This window comes from Lepus europaeus, chromosome 10, assembly GCF_033115175.1.
Source record: "Lepus europaeus isolate LE1 chromosome 10, mLepTim1.pri, whole genome shotgun sequence".
In the NCBI taxonomy this organism is placed as follows: Eukaryota; Metazoa; Chordata; class Mammalia; order Lagomorpha; family Leporidae; genus Lepus; species Lepus europaeus.
In genome coordinates this window covers 93766484-93784387 of record NC_084836.1, presented here as the reverse complement: position 1 = coordinate 93784387, position 17904 = coordinate 93766484, and positions in this window count along the sequence as shown.

Genomic DNA, 17904 nt, shown 5'->3' with positions numbered 1-17904 from the left:
TGTTGTCATCTTCATATATGAGGGTTCCATGATGTAGAGGAAAGATCTGTTATTAAAAAACAGAGAAGACTGCTTTCTTAAGCTAGTACCTGTGAAGAGAGATTTGCATGCAATAATTTTCTCTAGGAGATATGAATATTAAAATATATCCCTTCTTTTTTTAAAAAAATGTATTTCAGCCCCAATTAATACCTCAAAGTATGGCAGTTGTCTCCAAGAAATAAAATCTTGTGAATTGGAAAAACCTCTATCTTTCATAAAACTTAGCTACAGGAGCCAGTGCTTGGTTAAAACTAGGTTAAGCCTCTGCCTGCAGCACCGACATCCCAGATGGGTGCTGGCTTGTTTCCCGGTTGTCCCATTTTCAATCCAGCTCTCTGCTATGGCCTAAGTGGAAGATGGCCCAAGTGCTTGGGCCCCTGCATTCACATGGGAGAGAAGATCCTGGTTCCTAGTTTTGGATAGTCTCAGCTCCAGCCATTGCAGCTATTTGGGGAGTGAACCAGTGGATAGAAGACCTTTCTCCCTGTCTCTTCCTGTCTGTCTGTAACTCTGCCTCTCAAGAAAATAAATAAATCTTTAAAAATTAGCTAAAAATGAGACCCTGGAGTATAAATTTTCTTCTGATTCATTTTCAAACTAATTTATTAGATGATGAGAAACAGAAAGAAAGGGGTTAGAGACCAGTCACAACAAAAGAATATCCTTGGGGACTGAATCCTAGAGACCACTGCCTCTCCATGTTAGCATTTCTGTGACACTGATCCTCTTAAAACCATTAGTAACTTAGAGAGAAAGTTGACATCCTTAAGTTACAGAACAAGCATGGATACAAAATACATATTGTCTGGATAAGAACTGGCATACTACATTTGGCTATGTGGTCTAGATAGATGATATGGAGAACTAGACTCATCATTTTTTGATGCACATTTAAAAAATAGGAAACAATTCAGAAGCTAAAGAAGTTGAAGTTTAAAAGTGGATATCTTTCCTGAAGTGAAAGATCTTTTTAGAAAATCACAAGATTTCTGAGGAGGGGTTTACACTGGGTCTCAAATTGATATCTTCTAGGTGCTAGAGTATTTGAAGACACTAACAAAAATACAAATTACAACTGGATTTGAAACGCACTTTTAAATAATTGTGTGCTATGTGCCTCAAATTTAGTTAGCCTGAAGTCGTATTTACTAAGATATCATTCTAATTATTTTGGATGAAACTGTCAGACTTCTTTATTCCAGACTCATCCTTACCACTCTTCACACTGCATTGCTGTATTCTGTATCCAAAGTATAAAAAGATTAACCTTGAACTCTTCCCTTACCCTACTGACTTTTTTGGCTTTAATTTTTGGGGTGGGGAATTGCAGGGCAGGCTAGGAGTAATATATAATTTGAATTTCAGACTCTCCAAAATTTGTGTAGGAAAGAAAGGAAGATAAAATGAAAATGGAATTGTCTTTTTTCTATCTCTTTTTTAAGCCTATTCTGATGTTAGATTAATCCATACTCAAGCTGAATATGAAGTGGGTTTAACATTTATCCCCATGAGTATTTAATAGCAAACACATTTTCATTAATAACAAGCACATATTCATACCAATTTATAGCTGTTTCTGAAAACTGCTAATTTTCTTTACATTAGCATCAGCTTTTTAAACAAGGGTGGCCTTCTTTTGTTTTATGCAATTTAATTGAGAGAGACATTTGGCATAGCAGTTGGGGTGCTACTTGGGATGCTCACCTCTTGTATCAGAGTACATAGATTCAAGTCCCTGCTCTGCTCCTGATTCCAGCTTCCCTATAATATGCACCCTTGGAGGTAGTAAGTGATTGTTCAGGTAGTTGGGTTCCCAACACCCATGTGAGAGACCTGGATTGAGCTTCTTGCTCCTGAGTGGTCTGCCCAGCACTAGCTGTTATAGGCATTTGGGAAGTCATCAACATATGATATTCTCTCTCTCTCTTTCTCTCTCTCTCTTTCTCCTTCTCTCTTTCCCTCCCTCCTTTGTCTTCCTTTCAAATAATTAAATAACTCTGTTGCCTTCAAAATTGATTTGCTTAACTTCTAGCTATGGAGTTGTTAAAGGTTGACATATTCTAAGTGACTATGTCATCTAGAGAGGTCAGATCATGCCCATGGCCCACATGCCAATCTTAAGTAAAACAGAAACAATGAATCATCAAACATAAGTGGCTGAAAATGCACCCACCTTTGACAAGAAAATACTTCCTTTTCAAATATTGCAAGCTTTCCTACTGTCCATTCTACAGAAAGATCTGCTTCTGAGCATAAGTTTAAATTTTCTTATAGAGTAGGAATCCAGAGGGAGCAAAGAACCAATTAAATGAACAAGACCAATCCCTTGGGACATTGTTTTAAAGTGTAATTTTGAGAGAAGAAGGCCAACCGTGAATAGTGTTAGCAATGCCATTCAAGGCTCAGCGACCTTTCATTTAGGAGGTCCTGTGGCTGCTCTCCACTGGGAGAGGGTGAGGTGAGGTCCTGTTTGAAGTAGTGCCATAGCAGGGGGAGGAAATGACTCAGTGGCCACACAATAGTAAAACTCTTGTAGCAAGAGGAACCGTGCTTGAACTTGGCAGCCTAAACTAAGTCTCAGCATGATTCAGGCTTAGAAAGTCAATCTAGCTTTTACTGGCTGACTAATAATACCCCATGGGGCTCTTCCAAGCTACAGCTGAGAAATGGATATGGAGATAGTGAAACTCTCCCAGAGACACATGTGGAAATTGGGACCACAGGGTGAATGGGGTCTGACTGTGGTATAGTGTTGGGAAGTTGAAGAGTTGAATGTCTATCAACTGTTGATGATAGTTGGGTAGAACACCCAACTATTTAATCTTGGGTAGAGTGCCTCTGATATTGCTTTATCTTATGATTATTAAATTTAAATAAAATCTGCTCTAAGTGAATTCTATTCTTTATTAACAAAACAACTTTAAAAATATTGGTAAAGTTTTGCTTCTTTTCTATTAGGATACAAGTATTTCACAGAAATTAAATGTCTTTAAAAAAATCAATAAATGATCTTGACATTCTTATCTATCCTGAAATTTTACAAAACCTGTGGTTTGTGAGGATGATGATTTTGGCATCTACTATACAATATTATTAGCTTAACTTGGTTTTAAAACAAACAAGATCACTGCACACATTTCAAAACATTTAAAAATGCATGTGACAAAACAAAACAATGTCCACTGATATTAATTAATAAAGCAGAGTATGATAATACTGAAATTATATCATTTTTCAAAGTGTCCATTTTCCAGTGACTGTCATTGAAGATTTACTATGTGCTGAGCTCATGATGAGGCTTCATGGACAGAAACAGACAAGACATTGTCTTTGCTTTCAACTAAATTGCTGTCTTGTGAAAGAGGCAGTCAAATCATTAAAATCACTGAAAGTATAGAACTACTTTGAGATCTTTGAGAACACTGTGAGATCTTCCTCCTTAAAAAATTAAGTTCATTATTGTTGACTATCAGGACAATGCTATACAGCAGATCTCTGGAGAGTATTCAACTTGTTTAACTGAAAGTTTATGCTTGATGATTAGAAGATCCATGTCCCCTTCTCCACAGTCTCTGGTGATCAATAGTCTACTTACTGTTTCTATGAATATGACTATTTTAGATACCTTATATAGATGGAAGCAAGCAGTATGTGTCTTTCTGGGTCTGGCTTATTCTGCATAGTGCAATTTCCACAATATTCTTTCTTATTGTTTTCTTCTTTGTAAAGGTTGAATATATTCCATTGTAAATATATGTCACATTTTCTTTTTCCATTCATGTGTTGATGGGCAGTTTGGATGTTTCCACATCTTAAATACTGTGAATAGTACCATGATGAACATGGGAGTCCTAATTCTTCCTCACGATCCTGATTTCAATTCTTTTGAGCAAATACCCAGATGTGAGATTACTGGATCAGATGGTAAGTATGATGAAAATGTTATTTATGGTGTCTTACTGAAGCAGGAAAAAATAAGGAGCTCAGACAGAGGGCTTAGTTTAGCTGAGTCAGACAACAAATCCAAAACCATGTAGCAGAAGGTGAATGGAGGAAGATGGAGCAGAAATCATCAGGGGCAGAGATAACACAATGTGCAATGTAAAGCGCCAGAATAATTGAGAACATGGCTCATGGGTTGAAACTCAAGTGGTCCAATTTGCCTGCAGCAAAAGAATCAGGTGGAGCACAGAAGGAGACTGGAAAGGCAGGGTGGGGTCCTCTTTTCATAAACCCCCAAGCTGCAGGGAGAATTCTTGGCAAACAACATGACAGGAGGAACTGGATAAGAAGTTATTGGCTTCTTTCATGATAACATAAACTGCTTAAGTGTTTCAACTAAAGTTTCAAGCCAGGTTTTCTGCCCATGAGATAATTTTATAAATTTAGTGTTTTTATTTTTAACATTATCAAACATTTTAATAGAGAAAGAAGGCTATGATCAAGTCAGATCACACACAGATCTGAGACCACCAACTTCTTGTTTTTGCTTTAGTGCTTCATTAAAATCACACATAGAACAATTTATACCATTTTAATTTTATGGAGCTCCACATGTTATTCAGGGAGTATCATGTAATCTCCTTGAAGAAGAAAACAAGCTTTTGTTTGATCCATTTTAAATTTGGAGAGCTAAAATTAGGGAAGTGATAGGGTCAAAGCTTTTATTCCAGGAACTTTGTGTCGATGTGGAAGCTAACATTTTGGCATAGTGGGCAAAGCTGCCACCTGCAACACCAACATTCCATATGGGCATGAGTTCATGTTATAGCTGTTCTGCTTCTGCATCAGCTCCCTGCCAATGACCTGGGAAAAGCAGCAGAAGTTGTCCCAATTCTTTGGGCCCTTGCCACCCATATGGGAGACAAATGAAGCTCCTGGCTTCAGTTTGGTCCAGTGCAGGCCATAGCAGCCATTTGGGGGAGTGAACTAGTGGATGTAAGATATCTATTTCTAGGCCGGCGCCGTGGCTCAACAGGCTAATCCTCCGCCTAGCAGTGCCGGCACACCGGGTTCTAGTCCCGGTCGGGGCACCGATCCTGTCCCGGTTGCCCCTCTTCCAGGCCAGCTCTCTGCTGTGGCCAGGGAGTGCAGTGGAGGATGACCCAAGTGCTTGGGCCCTGCACCCCATGGGAGACCAGGAGAAGCACCTGGCTCCTGCCATCGGAACAGCGCGGTGCGCCGGCCGCAGTGCGCCGGCTGCGGCGGCCATTGGAGGGTGAACCAACGGCAAAGGAAGACCTGTCTCTCTGTCTCTCTCTCTCACTGTCCACTCTGCCTGTCAAAAAAAAAAAAAGATATCTCTTTCTGTATCCCCACCCTGTAACTCTCACTTTCAAAATAAAGAAATAAATCTTTAAAGTTGTGTCTATGTCTTTAAGATGTTTCCTTCCATTCCAAATTCATCAACTTGTGTAACTTTTAAGTTAGTCATCTCCAAGAAACTAGACTTGCAGAAGACTTGGTACTTCTATGCATTTGTCTTTCCTCATCTATTTTTTTATAAATTGATTTAGTCCCTAAATTTTACTCTGAAACATAAATCCCTTAAAGTTTCAAAATAATAGAAGTAAGCATGAACTAGGCAAAGCTGTGTTTTCTATTCCATCATTTATGTAATTAGATGCTCACATCACATTCTTGGGGAATGATTGATAAGATCATCTCCTTTGTCTTTCATTATTCACAATATTTTGGTTTTTATTCTTCTAGCACTGTTATTAGCAAAAACAGAATCATTTCTCTGAATCATAGATTCCTGAAAAATGTACTTTTTGAAGAAAAGAAGTGTATCCATAAAAGATGGAAGACCTTGCTAATCTGCAATGCAACTGTGGCCAAGCCCATTTTTGAAGAATTTGGGATTGTAGGCATGGGAGGAACATGGCAGAGGAGGGATAGGGGTAGGGGATAGGATTTGAAATCAAAGACATCATTTCTAATCCAGTTTAGCCATTTGCTAATTGTAGGATATATGTAAGATAAATTATAGTCTTTTTAATAGGATAATTCATACTGTATAATACTGTACAATTATCAATATTACAACTTGTGCATGCATATACACAGTCTGATCAATTGTAGGCTTCACTGAACAGTAGCTATTTAGTAAGTGACATTCAAGGCTAAAAACAAAAAATATAAAATAAAATATTATAAACAGCAAAGCTGAAATTCAGCTTTGCTTTATCATTTGCCTCCTGTATATGGGAAATTTCAATCATTTTAATTTTAAAGTGAAATAAAGCAACAATGATATTTGGGTATTATTTAGGGGAGGGAGTCTGCTGGGTAATGCCCTAGTCTTGGAAACTGTAGCATGAAATGAAAGTACCTGAGATGAGTTATGTACTAAGGGCTGCTGAGGTGTATCACTGCTGGCTGCTATACTGAGTAGCTTTATTTTGCAGTATATTTTTAACGATTAAGTGTTTTTATACTTTCTGTGCCCTCTCAAACATTTAGTGACAATTCCTTCTTGCTTTTCCATCGATTCTTCCTATCTGGAAACCAATTTGTAGTAGGAATGCAGTCAAGAATCACTTGGATTAGTTTTGGATCTTTGATCAAATATAAGTTGGCTGTAGATGTTTGGATTGATTTCTGGTGTTTCTATTCTGTTTCATTGGTCTATCCATCTGTTTCTGTACCAGTACCATGCTGTTTTGATAACAACTGCCCTGTAGTATGTCCTGAAATCTGGTATTGTGATGCCTCCGGCTTTGTTTTTGTTGTACAAGATTGCTTTGGCTATTCGAGGTCTTCTGTGTCTCCATATGAATTTCAGCATCATTTTTTCCAGATCTGAGAAGAAGGTCTTCGGTATCTTGATTGGTATTGCATTGAATGTATAAATTGCTTTTGGGAGAATAGACATTTTGATGATATTGATTCTTCCAATCCATGAGCATGGAAGATTTCTCCATTTTTTGGTATCCTCTTCTATTTCTTTCTTTAAGGTTTTGTAGTTTTCATCGTAGAGATCTTTAAATATCATTTGTTTTCCCTGATCGGCAACAGCTGAGCACCAAAGGGGAAACCTGTTGAAGTGAAATGGACACCATAAGAAACAGTGACCTGATCAGCTCTTGTCCTGACTCTAGATGTACAGTGTAATACTTTATCCTTTTTAGTATTTGTTGTTGTTGTTGTTGTTGTTCTAGTACTAGTGGTTGAACTCTGTAATTAACACACAATTATTCTTAGGTGTTTAAATTTTAACTGAAAAGTGATCCCTGTTAAATTTAAGAGTGGAAAAAGATAGGGAGGAGATGTACAATTTGGGACATGCTCAATCAGACTTGCCCCAAATGATGGAGTTAGAAATGTGCCAGGGAATTCCAATACAATCCCATCAAGGTGGCATGTACCAATGCCATCTCACTAGTCCAAGTGATCAATTTCAGTTCACAATTGATGGCTCTGATAGGTCTAAGAGTCAAAGGGATCACACAAACAAGACAAATGTCTACTAATACTAACTGATAGAATCAAAAAGGGAGAGAACAATCCAACATGGGAAGCGGGATACACAGCAGACTCATAGAATGGCAGACGTCCTAAACAATACTCTGGCCTCAGAATCAGCCCTTAAGGCATTTGGATCTGGCTGAAGAGCCCATGAGAGTATTGTAGGCATGGAAAGCCAAGATACCATGGAAAAGAAAGAAAAAAAAAAAAAGAAGAAGAAGAAGAAGACCTAAATGAAAGATCTCTGTGAGTGAGATCCCAGTGGAAAGAATGGGGCCATCAAAGAAGGAGGTACCTTTCTCTGACCCTATCGGAATAAGATCAAAGTCAGCGAACTCTAAAGGCTTCCATAGCCCTGGCAACTCATGACTAGAGCCTAGGGAGATTACTGACGCCATGAACAAGAGTGTCAAATTGTTAAGTCAGCAACAGAAGTCACTGTGTACTTACATCCCATGTGAGATCTGTCCTTAATGTGTTGTCTAATGTGCAGTGATGCTATAACTAGTACTAAAACAGTATTTTTACACTTTGTGTTTCTGTGTGGGTGCAAACTGATGAAATCTTTACTTAGTATATACTGAATCTATCTTCTGTATAGAAAGATAATTGGAAATGAAAAAAAACCTGGTGTTAAATTGGAAATGGCATAGAAAATTAATTAATTTTTTAAAAAAAATATTATGTAGGATCTCTGTCTTTAATGTGCTGTACACTCTTATTTAATGCTATAACTAGTACTCCAACAGTATTTTTTTTTCACTTTGTGTTGCTATATGGGGGCAAACTGTTGAAATCGTTACCTAATAGATACTAAACTGATCTTCTGTATATAAAGAGAATTGAAAATGAATCATGATGTGATTGGAAGGGGAGAGGGAGCGGGAAAGGGGAGGGTTGTGGGTGGGAGGGAAGTTTTGGGAGGGGGAAGCCATTGTAACCCATAAGCTGTACTTTGGAAATTTATATTCATTAAATAAAAGTTTAATAAAAAAAAAAGAATCACTTGGTTTTCAACATTTGTTTTATGCTGCACTGATTTCACTCTATGGTCACTCTAATATGCAACCAAAGCATTAGAACAAATTAAAAATTAAATTACTAATATTAAACCATAAAACCAAAAGCTATCTTAAAATGTGGTGTTTTCAATTTATTCCTTCTAAATGAAGGGAAATATTTGGCCACTATTAACATCCTGTATCTCTCAAATCTAATATTGATCATTTTCATGGTTAAAAACATAAATATGCATATATAAAATTTATTCAGACTATCTATGCGTTAAACTCTCCAAATTATTGAAATATTGGGGTTGCTTTCCACTTGATGCTATTTTTTCCCTACTTTTACATCAGTGGGAAGAGTTTTCTGAATATGTAGACTTTACACACAAGTTTAATGTTAATTGTTTTAACATTGATTGGCAAGATTTTACTTGGAAGTTTTCACAAGTAGGAAAGCAAAAGAAAATTAAAGAACACCATCACAAATACATGTTACATAATTCAATTATGGCTACATTAAATGTGTATTAATATAATACTTCCATTACATGGTCTCATTTCATATTGTTTTAAAAATGGGTATTCAGGGAAGGTAATAGGATAAAACCACAAAATCTTGGGTTCTGTGTCAGATGGGGCACCCTGATTCGAGCCAGAAAAGGGGCCCCAAAGGTGAAGAAAGAAAGACAAGCAATCTAAATCTAGCATGTTATCTAGCTGTGGGGTTTTTCAAATGCCATTAAAATGAAACTAGAAAAGCCTACAGATATACATAACTCACTGTGTCTTTAGTGAATGAACACCAGAGGATTCACAATGAGATGTGAAACCAGGAATGTAATTTTATTGTGGGGTTTTAGCTATGATTTTCACCTCACTCAACTGTACACACCGGGATGAGGAAAAGTCTTCAGTCATATTTTCACGTTCATCAGGATCAAGGAGTAGTCAGAATCCCTACCAATGTAGCAAGGCATTTGTATTTTTCTATAATAGCCCCTATAATACTTCATTAACCTTACATTTTTACAGGTCTTTCTCCCTCACCATGGGACAATTGCCTTGTATTTCATTCACCTTTTATCTTCAATATCTAGCAAAAAGCCTGGTATATAAAATGTGTTTAATAAATATGTGGGTGTCAGCAACAGGAGTAATAGGTTAATGAATATAGCAAACTTCATCTAGGCTTTGAAAAAAAGTTGAGCTGATGTGATGAAGGTGAACTGAATACACATACTAGATGGAGCCTGGGTAAAGCACGAAGATAGGTGTATGGAGGTGTGTTCAAATTGTGATACTCAAATATAAGCAATTCAAGACATTTAAATGTTTGCCATAGGTTAACTCTAAAATGTGTTCAAAAGACTCCTTTTCTACCCTGAGGATATTGTGATCTTTATCAGTCTACCATCAAGGTTGTAATTAAGTCATTGAGTCTGTGGTCTATATTTATGATTACAATATACGATCAAGGATTATAAACACCAGGAAAACTGTATTATCACACTGTCTAATTATCATGTTAAGAGAATGACAGCAGACAAACGTTTAATCTCTTACTAGAAAGAAGAAATTTGACAGAACTTGAGAGCTCACTTTGATGTTGGATTTGTATATGAAAATATCAAAGATTGAACTATTTTCAAACAGAACAACCAATGTTCGTTTTATCCGGGTGGTCAGTTTGCTACTCCATCACCATATTTTCCTTTGAAGCGTCATAGCCTAGAGTTTGTTAGTAGGACCTATTTGTTGCAGATAGAACAATGAAATTCAAGAACAGGAAAGAAAAATCAAAAAGCCCAACAGCAAGTGTTCTAAGTTGATCTCTGAAATGCGGAAGGTAATAACAGACCCAGGCAGTTAGTAGGAAAGACCTGGAGAGTTAAGTGGTTCAGAGCAGGAGCATCAGCAGTCCTGAAACGCAAATACTCGTGTTGTTCTCTAGACCTACCAAATCAGAAACTCTAGAGTGTCGAGGCTCAGCAATCTATGTTTTAACAGGCTCTCCGAGTGGTTCTGATGTCCACTCAAGTTTAAGAACCATCGTCCTACAACACAGAAAATGCATATCACATCCTCTTTTATTTTCAAATCCGGTTGTCTCTAGCTCTGGCATGTTAGCTTTCCTAACTGTCCTGTCAATCTGAAAACTCACTACTTTGAACACTTTGCTGCTTAAATATGTACTGGGCTCTGAAGACCACTGTCTGTCTCCATCCATCTCTCTCTCTCACCATGTTGTTCAACTTTTAAAATTAACTAATATAAATAAAAAACACCTGCTTCTTTAATCACAGCTTGAGTTTGAAGACAATCCAAAGTTTTAAAAGTCTATAAATGCTATAACATTTAGTTTATCTTACAGAATTATATTTTTCTGCATGTAGAAATAATGACTAATAAAGTATAAACTCTCAAATACTTGTTGGTTGATTGACAATGCTAAGCAGTATCCACAACAGGCTCTATAAGGAATACAGAAGAAGATAGTAATACAGTGAATATTTTATTTTGTCTTTCATCTATAGTGAGGAAGCCACAAGAACCCTTGCTACTCAAGTTCACAGTCAAGAAAATGAAAAAAAAAATGTTGTAGGGACAAACTTTCATAACAAGTTGTTCTCAAAGATAAAGACTGTGTATTTATCTATAGATTTACATTATATGTCACAGAGCCTATGATGTAGGCATTAGGGGATGATAGAAAAGATACAACAAATCTAGTGTTACTTCCAAGGAGTTATGAATTACAATTAAGTTTTCATGTGGTGATTGTTAAGATCCTTTGGATTCAGTAGATTGGAATTCAAATCAAATGCTAGTGCTTTCCCAGAGAGTTCTAAACTTGTTTGTTGGTTTCCTCATCTTGAAAGCAGAAAGGAGGGTAAGAGTTTAGCCTAGATTCCTGGACTTCTGTGTCCCACAGTGAAGTGTTTGGGTTTTATATGCACCTCTGGCTCCTGACTCCAGCTTCCTGCTAATGCAGACGACTCCCCTACCGATAACCAGGAAAATCACAACTGGAACAAATCCAATGAACAGACGTACTTCAAGGGTTGGAATCTCTGAAAGGAACTTTATTAAAGCAGCTACCATAAAAGTGTTCCAGCCAGCAATTGTGATTTCTCTTGAAACAAATGAAAAATTGGAGAAAACTCAGAAGGGGAATAAAAAAGTTATAGATAAAACTTTGAAATTTAAAAATGAAATAATTGAAATAAAAACCTCATTCAATGGGTTTAGCAACAGTGTGAAGACAGAGGCTTAAATATAGATCGATAGAGCTTACCCAAGCTGAGCAACAGAAAAAAATAGTCTGGAAAAGCAATGGACAGACTGAGGAACAGAACAAAGGAGCTAACTCATTTTCAGAGTCACTAAAGGAAATGAGAAAGTAGGACTGAAAAGAGATTTAAAGAAATAATATCTGTGGGGCTGACCTTGTGGCGTAGCAGGTTATACCACCACCTGTAGTATCCACATCCTTTTGGGTGCTGGTTCGAGTCCTGGCTGCTCCATTCCCAATCCTGCTCCCTGCTAATGTGCCTGAGAATTCAGTATAGGATAGAGATAGGGCCCCTGCACTCACATGGGGAGGAAGAAGCTCCTGGCTCCTGGCTCCTGGCTTCATAGTGGCCCTGTTTCAGCCATTGTGGCCATTTGAGGCGTGAACCAGTGTTTGAAAGACCTCTCTGTCTCTTCCTCTCCCTTTCTGTAACTATGTCTTTTAAATAAATAAAATAAATATTACAAAAAGAAATAATGTCTGAAAACATCCCAAATTTGACAAAAGAAAAAACATACAGATTCAAGATGCTGAGCAAACCCCAAACAGGATAAACTCAAAGAAACTCATAGCGAGATACATCACAATCAAAACCTCTGAAAAATAAAGACCAATGAACATATCTTGAGGTAAGTCAGAGAATTGCAATACAGTATCTATAGAAGAATATCAACATAAACGACTGTTTCTCATCTGATATCCTGGAAGCTACAAGGAAATAACTTATTTTTCAGTATTGAAAGAAAGATCCATCAACTATAAATTCTATATCCAGTAAAAATATCCTTCAGAAATTATAGGGAAATAAAGGCATTCTCAGATGAAGGGAAGAGATTTGTTGCTAGCAAACCAACTCTTTAAGAATGCTGAAGATATTTTTCTTAACAGAAAGTATGTTTAGCAGAGACTGACGAGATAATCTTCAAAGTTATCTTGAGCTTCTTAGGCCCACAGCTCAAACACATTTCTGGTATTTCTTATTTTTAATGTGGTCATGTAGCTGAGTTAATTCAGCAGTATATGACTTCACCATTCCAAAGATGCTTCTGTAAGAAAATCTTCCACACGTAGTTCTCTGGTGTTCTTTCTTTTTTCATTGATTTAAGTTGAAGATGTTGGAAGAACAGATGAAAATGCACTGGAACAAAACTATCCAGTAATTAAGATGATCCATTTTGGAAGAAGAAATTCTCATCAGTAGTTAAACTTTACTCATTTAAAAAAAAAAATGACTATTACTGTTCTAGCAGCTGGCATTACCTTGACAAACAGGTTATAGAATTCATTAAGATAGTGAGTGGGGAGGCTAAGTAAGAACCTATACTTATTTATCACTAAGTGTTTTTGCCTTTATCTTTTGTAAGTTAAGATAACAAATCAAGAAAGCAGCTTTTTAAGTCCCAGTATGAAAAATTAAAATAAATTGCTTTTTCCTCTAATATGCAGCTCTGATTAATTTCATTAAAAAATAAGGAATGTTCAGATTGAAGGGAAAATTATTTCACTTTTGAGAAAGTTAGATAAAAGTACTGCCAGTATGAAGGGATTTGAGATCATTGTCCTTTTGTATTAGAGGGGATGGGAGCGACTGGAAGGACAAAAATTCAAAAAGTGGTTTCGATATATTTTACTTCTGATTGGCCTTGCCTCTTGTGGAAACTGTCAGGGGAATTCATTAATAACAAATACTTCTAAAGTAATTTATTAATACATTATATTATTAGGGCACATAAAATGCATGATAATTACCACAATATAGTTCTCATATTTTTAAAAGTGCAGTTTGCAGAAGTGAGGAGTTCATAGGGATCAGTACATAGGGATGTATCTCAATAAATTAATGTTACACCGTAGTTGAAAATGGTATCCGTGTGTTTTGATTTTCACTCAATGATGGGAAAACAACCAGAGTTTTAGAACATATTGAAAAGCTCCCTGTTTTGACTTCTCTGATATGCTGACAAATAGTTAATGTCTATATTTTCAATATAAAATTTCTGGGAAAGTTAGTTGTAGGTGTGTTGCATGTCCATGTCTTTGAGATATAAAGAAAGTAAGTTAGAAAAGAGAAAGAGAGAGAGAGAGAGAGAGAGAGATTTATTGAGTTATCTTTCCCTTCTTCCATTTTGTTGGAAGTCCTAGGAGTATAAAGACTGAAGGAGAACAGAGGAACTACTTCTGAGCATCCCCAAAAGGGTTTTCAACCATCAAATGAAGTTAGTGATTCCTGTTCTCTTCTCAGTAAGCCAAGAGATCACCAGGAATGCTGGGGAATATTTTCTATGACCTTGAATGCACTTTTTTAAGCCACTGTCTGAGATGTTACATGAAACTCTGCCAAGATATGCCAGAAGGAGCCACGAGGATGTGCTTCCCCTTGAGAATGCCGCAGTTAATCGGAGCTGTTTCTGTGAGGTCTTGAGAAATATCATTGTATATCAACAGCGGAAATCCACAAAGCTTCTGTTTTAAGACATTGTGTTCAGTAGTTAAGTGATTCTTTCAAGCTTTCTCACACTGCTTTCATTTAGACATTCATTCTTTTGGAATACAGTGTGTTTCACAGACAATGTGCAGAAGCCACATCCAAGATGATAGGGATCCTGACTGGAGGGCATGGAGGATTATGGGAATGAATAAAAGCTGCTTTTGAAAATGGGAGCTTTTCTTTTTTTCATTGATGTACTGCCATGGTTGGAGAATGGTAACATTTTATTTCCTGTTGCCAAGATTGTGGGATTCTGGTGGGGCAGAAGTGAGAAATCAGGGTTATGTGTATGAAATGAATGATGTGACACCTTTTTGTTGTTGTACATTTCTGTTCAAATCAAGGACTTTGTTACAGAGAAAGTCCTGGTTATTCAGAAATAATATCTTTCTCTGGAGTTTGAACCAAATCTCATAAAAATTTAATTTGTCCTAAGAAGAGCTTTGTTGGAAAAGAGAGTGTGCGGCCAGTGTGAATGAGGTACAGTAGTGACCAAACAGCAGTGGAGGAAAATTTAGGGCTTCCAAACTCAACATGAGAGTAACATTATCCTGAAGGCACAAATACTGCATCTTCTGGCCATGTTAAAGACCAAATATGTCCTGTGAATACAGTGGTCATCTTCAAATACAAGTCAAGCCATGGAAACAGAGGATTTCACTGACACCATTGTTTCCCACTTCCTATATGAAATTTGGTATTCTTTGGGCCTTTAAGTAGAAGATTTAGTGATACATCAATTAATATTCAGTTAAACATTGACATTTAGAATATCTTATTTTCTAATATTATCAATATCTATTCACTGAAACATTTTACACATACACAAATGGGTGGATCACAATATGATAAATGCATACCCTTCATCCATACACATATATCCATACACATATACAGTCATCATATTACCTTCCCGATCTACATCATCCTTTCTGTACCTCCTTCACAAAGATAATGGCTGTGTCATTCAATCTTTTTTTTTTTTTTTTTTTTTTGACAGACAGAGTGGACAGTGAGAGAGAGAGACAGAGAGAAAGGTCTTCCTTTGCCATTGGTTCACCCTCCAATGGCTGCCACGGCTGGCAGGCTGCGGCCGGTGTGCCGTGCTGATCCGATGGCAGGAGCCAGGTGCTTCTCCTGGTCTCCCATGCGGGTGCAGGGCCTAAGCACTTGGGCCATCCTCCACTGCACTCCCGGGCCACAGCAGAGAGCTGGCCTGGAAGAGGGGCAACCAGGACAGAATCCGGCGCCCTGACCGGGACTAGAACCCGGTGTGCCAGAGCCACAAGGTGGAGGATTAGCCTATTGAGCCGCGGCACCTGCCTGCTTTTAAAGAAACCAGAACTGGAAAAGTTCAGGTGACTTCCTGAAGTGTAACTTCAAATACCCAATTCAGGAATCCAAAGTTTCATAATCCTTGTCACACACCATGGAGCTTCTCTTTTTGGGTGTTGAATCATTTCATTGCTAGTGCATTTCTACTAACGGTTCAACATTGTGGTCACCTCTAATGAGATGAAAGAACACCATGAACTTCAATAAAATAGTCTTGACTTTGAGAACCATTGAAAGTATAACTCTTCAAAACTTATTTTTAATTGGCCAAAAACCAAAATAATTACTGCATATTAGAATAAGAAATTGAGGGAGAAGACATACTTTGTCATCTCCATAATAATAATGATAAGAAGAAAAAGAATAGTTAAGATGATTCAGTATGAACTATGTGCCAGTTATAGTACCAAGAACATTATATGGATATATCACTTTAATAGTCACATCAAAATATTTTTGCACAAAACCTTTCAATTCCATTTCCCTTGAACATTTTGAAGATCCCCCATATTGATTCCTTTCCAAATTAATATGTGTTTTCATTTTATCATTTTAATGTTTTTATATTTGTATTTTATTTTTTAATCCTTTGCTGCATTTTTGAAAGTTTGATTTTTCCCATTCTGTGAGTCCTTCAGCTTTCTTAAAGTTGTCCTTTGAGATACAAACTTCTTTAAATCTAATTAACTCAAATTTATCTATTTTTTCATTGCACAAGCTTTACGTCTAATATTTAGATTCCATCAATGTGCTGTAGATTTTCTCCTGTTTTCTTCTAATGGTTTTATACTTTTAGCTCTTACATTTAGCATATAGATTTACTTTGAGTTAATTTTTGTAGATTGTTTAAGATCAGGGTTCAACTTCATTGTTTTGCATGTGACTATCCAATTGTTTCAGTTTCATTTGTTGAGAAGACTTGTTTTCTCAATTAAATTGTCTTGTCACACTTGTTACCTATCATTTATTTCAGAGCTCTCTATTCAGTGTGTTGGTGAACATGTCCATCCTTATACCAATAACTGATTATCTTCTTACTACAGCTATATAGAAAGTTTCTAAATTGATAAATATGAGTGATCAATTTTGTTCATTTCCAAGTTCATTCTGATAACCTTGAGGTTGAAAACATTCTTTCTTGTATCTCACTCTTCTTTTCTGTATTTAGTTTACTTTTGACTACATTATATACTGAATATATTACCTCAGTGAGATCTGGTAATTTTAAGTTCTGTAAACTTTTATGTTTCTGAAAATTTCTCCATGGTTACTTTTGAATTATAATCTAACTAGACTATTATTTCCAGATTGAAAATTTATTTGTTTTTTTTTTTTAGATTGAAGATCTACTTGTCTTTTTTTCTTCTCAGGACCTTGAATATAATTTTTTTTTTTTTGCTTCTACTTTTGCTGTTAAGAAAGCTGATTTTTCTTTTTTTTTTTTAAACTTTTATTTAATGAATATAAATTTCCAAAGTACAGCTTATGGATTACAATGGCTCCCCCACCCCATAACTTCCCTCCCACCCACAACCCTCCCCTTTCCTGCTCCCTCTCCCCTTCCATTCACATCAAGATTCACTTTCAATTCTCTTTATATACAGAAGATCAGTTTAGTATATATTAAGTAAAGATTTCAACAGTTTGCACCCACATAGCAACACAAAGTGAAAAATACTGTTGGAGTACTAGTTATAGCATTAAATCACAATGTACAGCACATTAAGGACAGAGATCCTACATGATATTTTTTTAAAAAAATTGATTAATTTTATATGCAATGTCCAATTTAAAACCAATTTTTTTTCATTTTAAATTATCTTTATATAACGGATATCGATTCAGTATATACTAAATAAAGATTTCATCAGTTTGCACCCACACAGAAACACAAAGTGAAAAATACTGTTTCAGTACTAGTTATAGCATTATTTCACATTGGACAACACATTAAGGACAGATCCCACATGAGGAGTAAGTACACAGTGACTCCTGTTGTTGACTTAACAATTTGACACTCTTGTTTATGGCGTCAGTAATCTCCCTAGGCTCTAGTCATGAGTTGCCAAGGCTATGGAAGCCTTTAGGGTTCGCTGACTTCGATCTTATTCCAACAGGGTCATAGTCAAAGTGGAAGTTCTCTCCTCCCTTCAGAGAAAGGTACCTCCTTCTTTGATGGCCCTGTTCTTTCCACTGGGATCTCTGATTTTTCTAATAGTCATTATTTTTAGAGAATCTTGATTTTCTTTCTGTTAGCTATAAAGAACTTC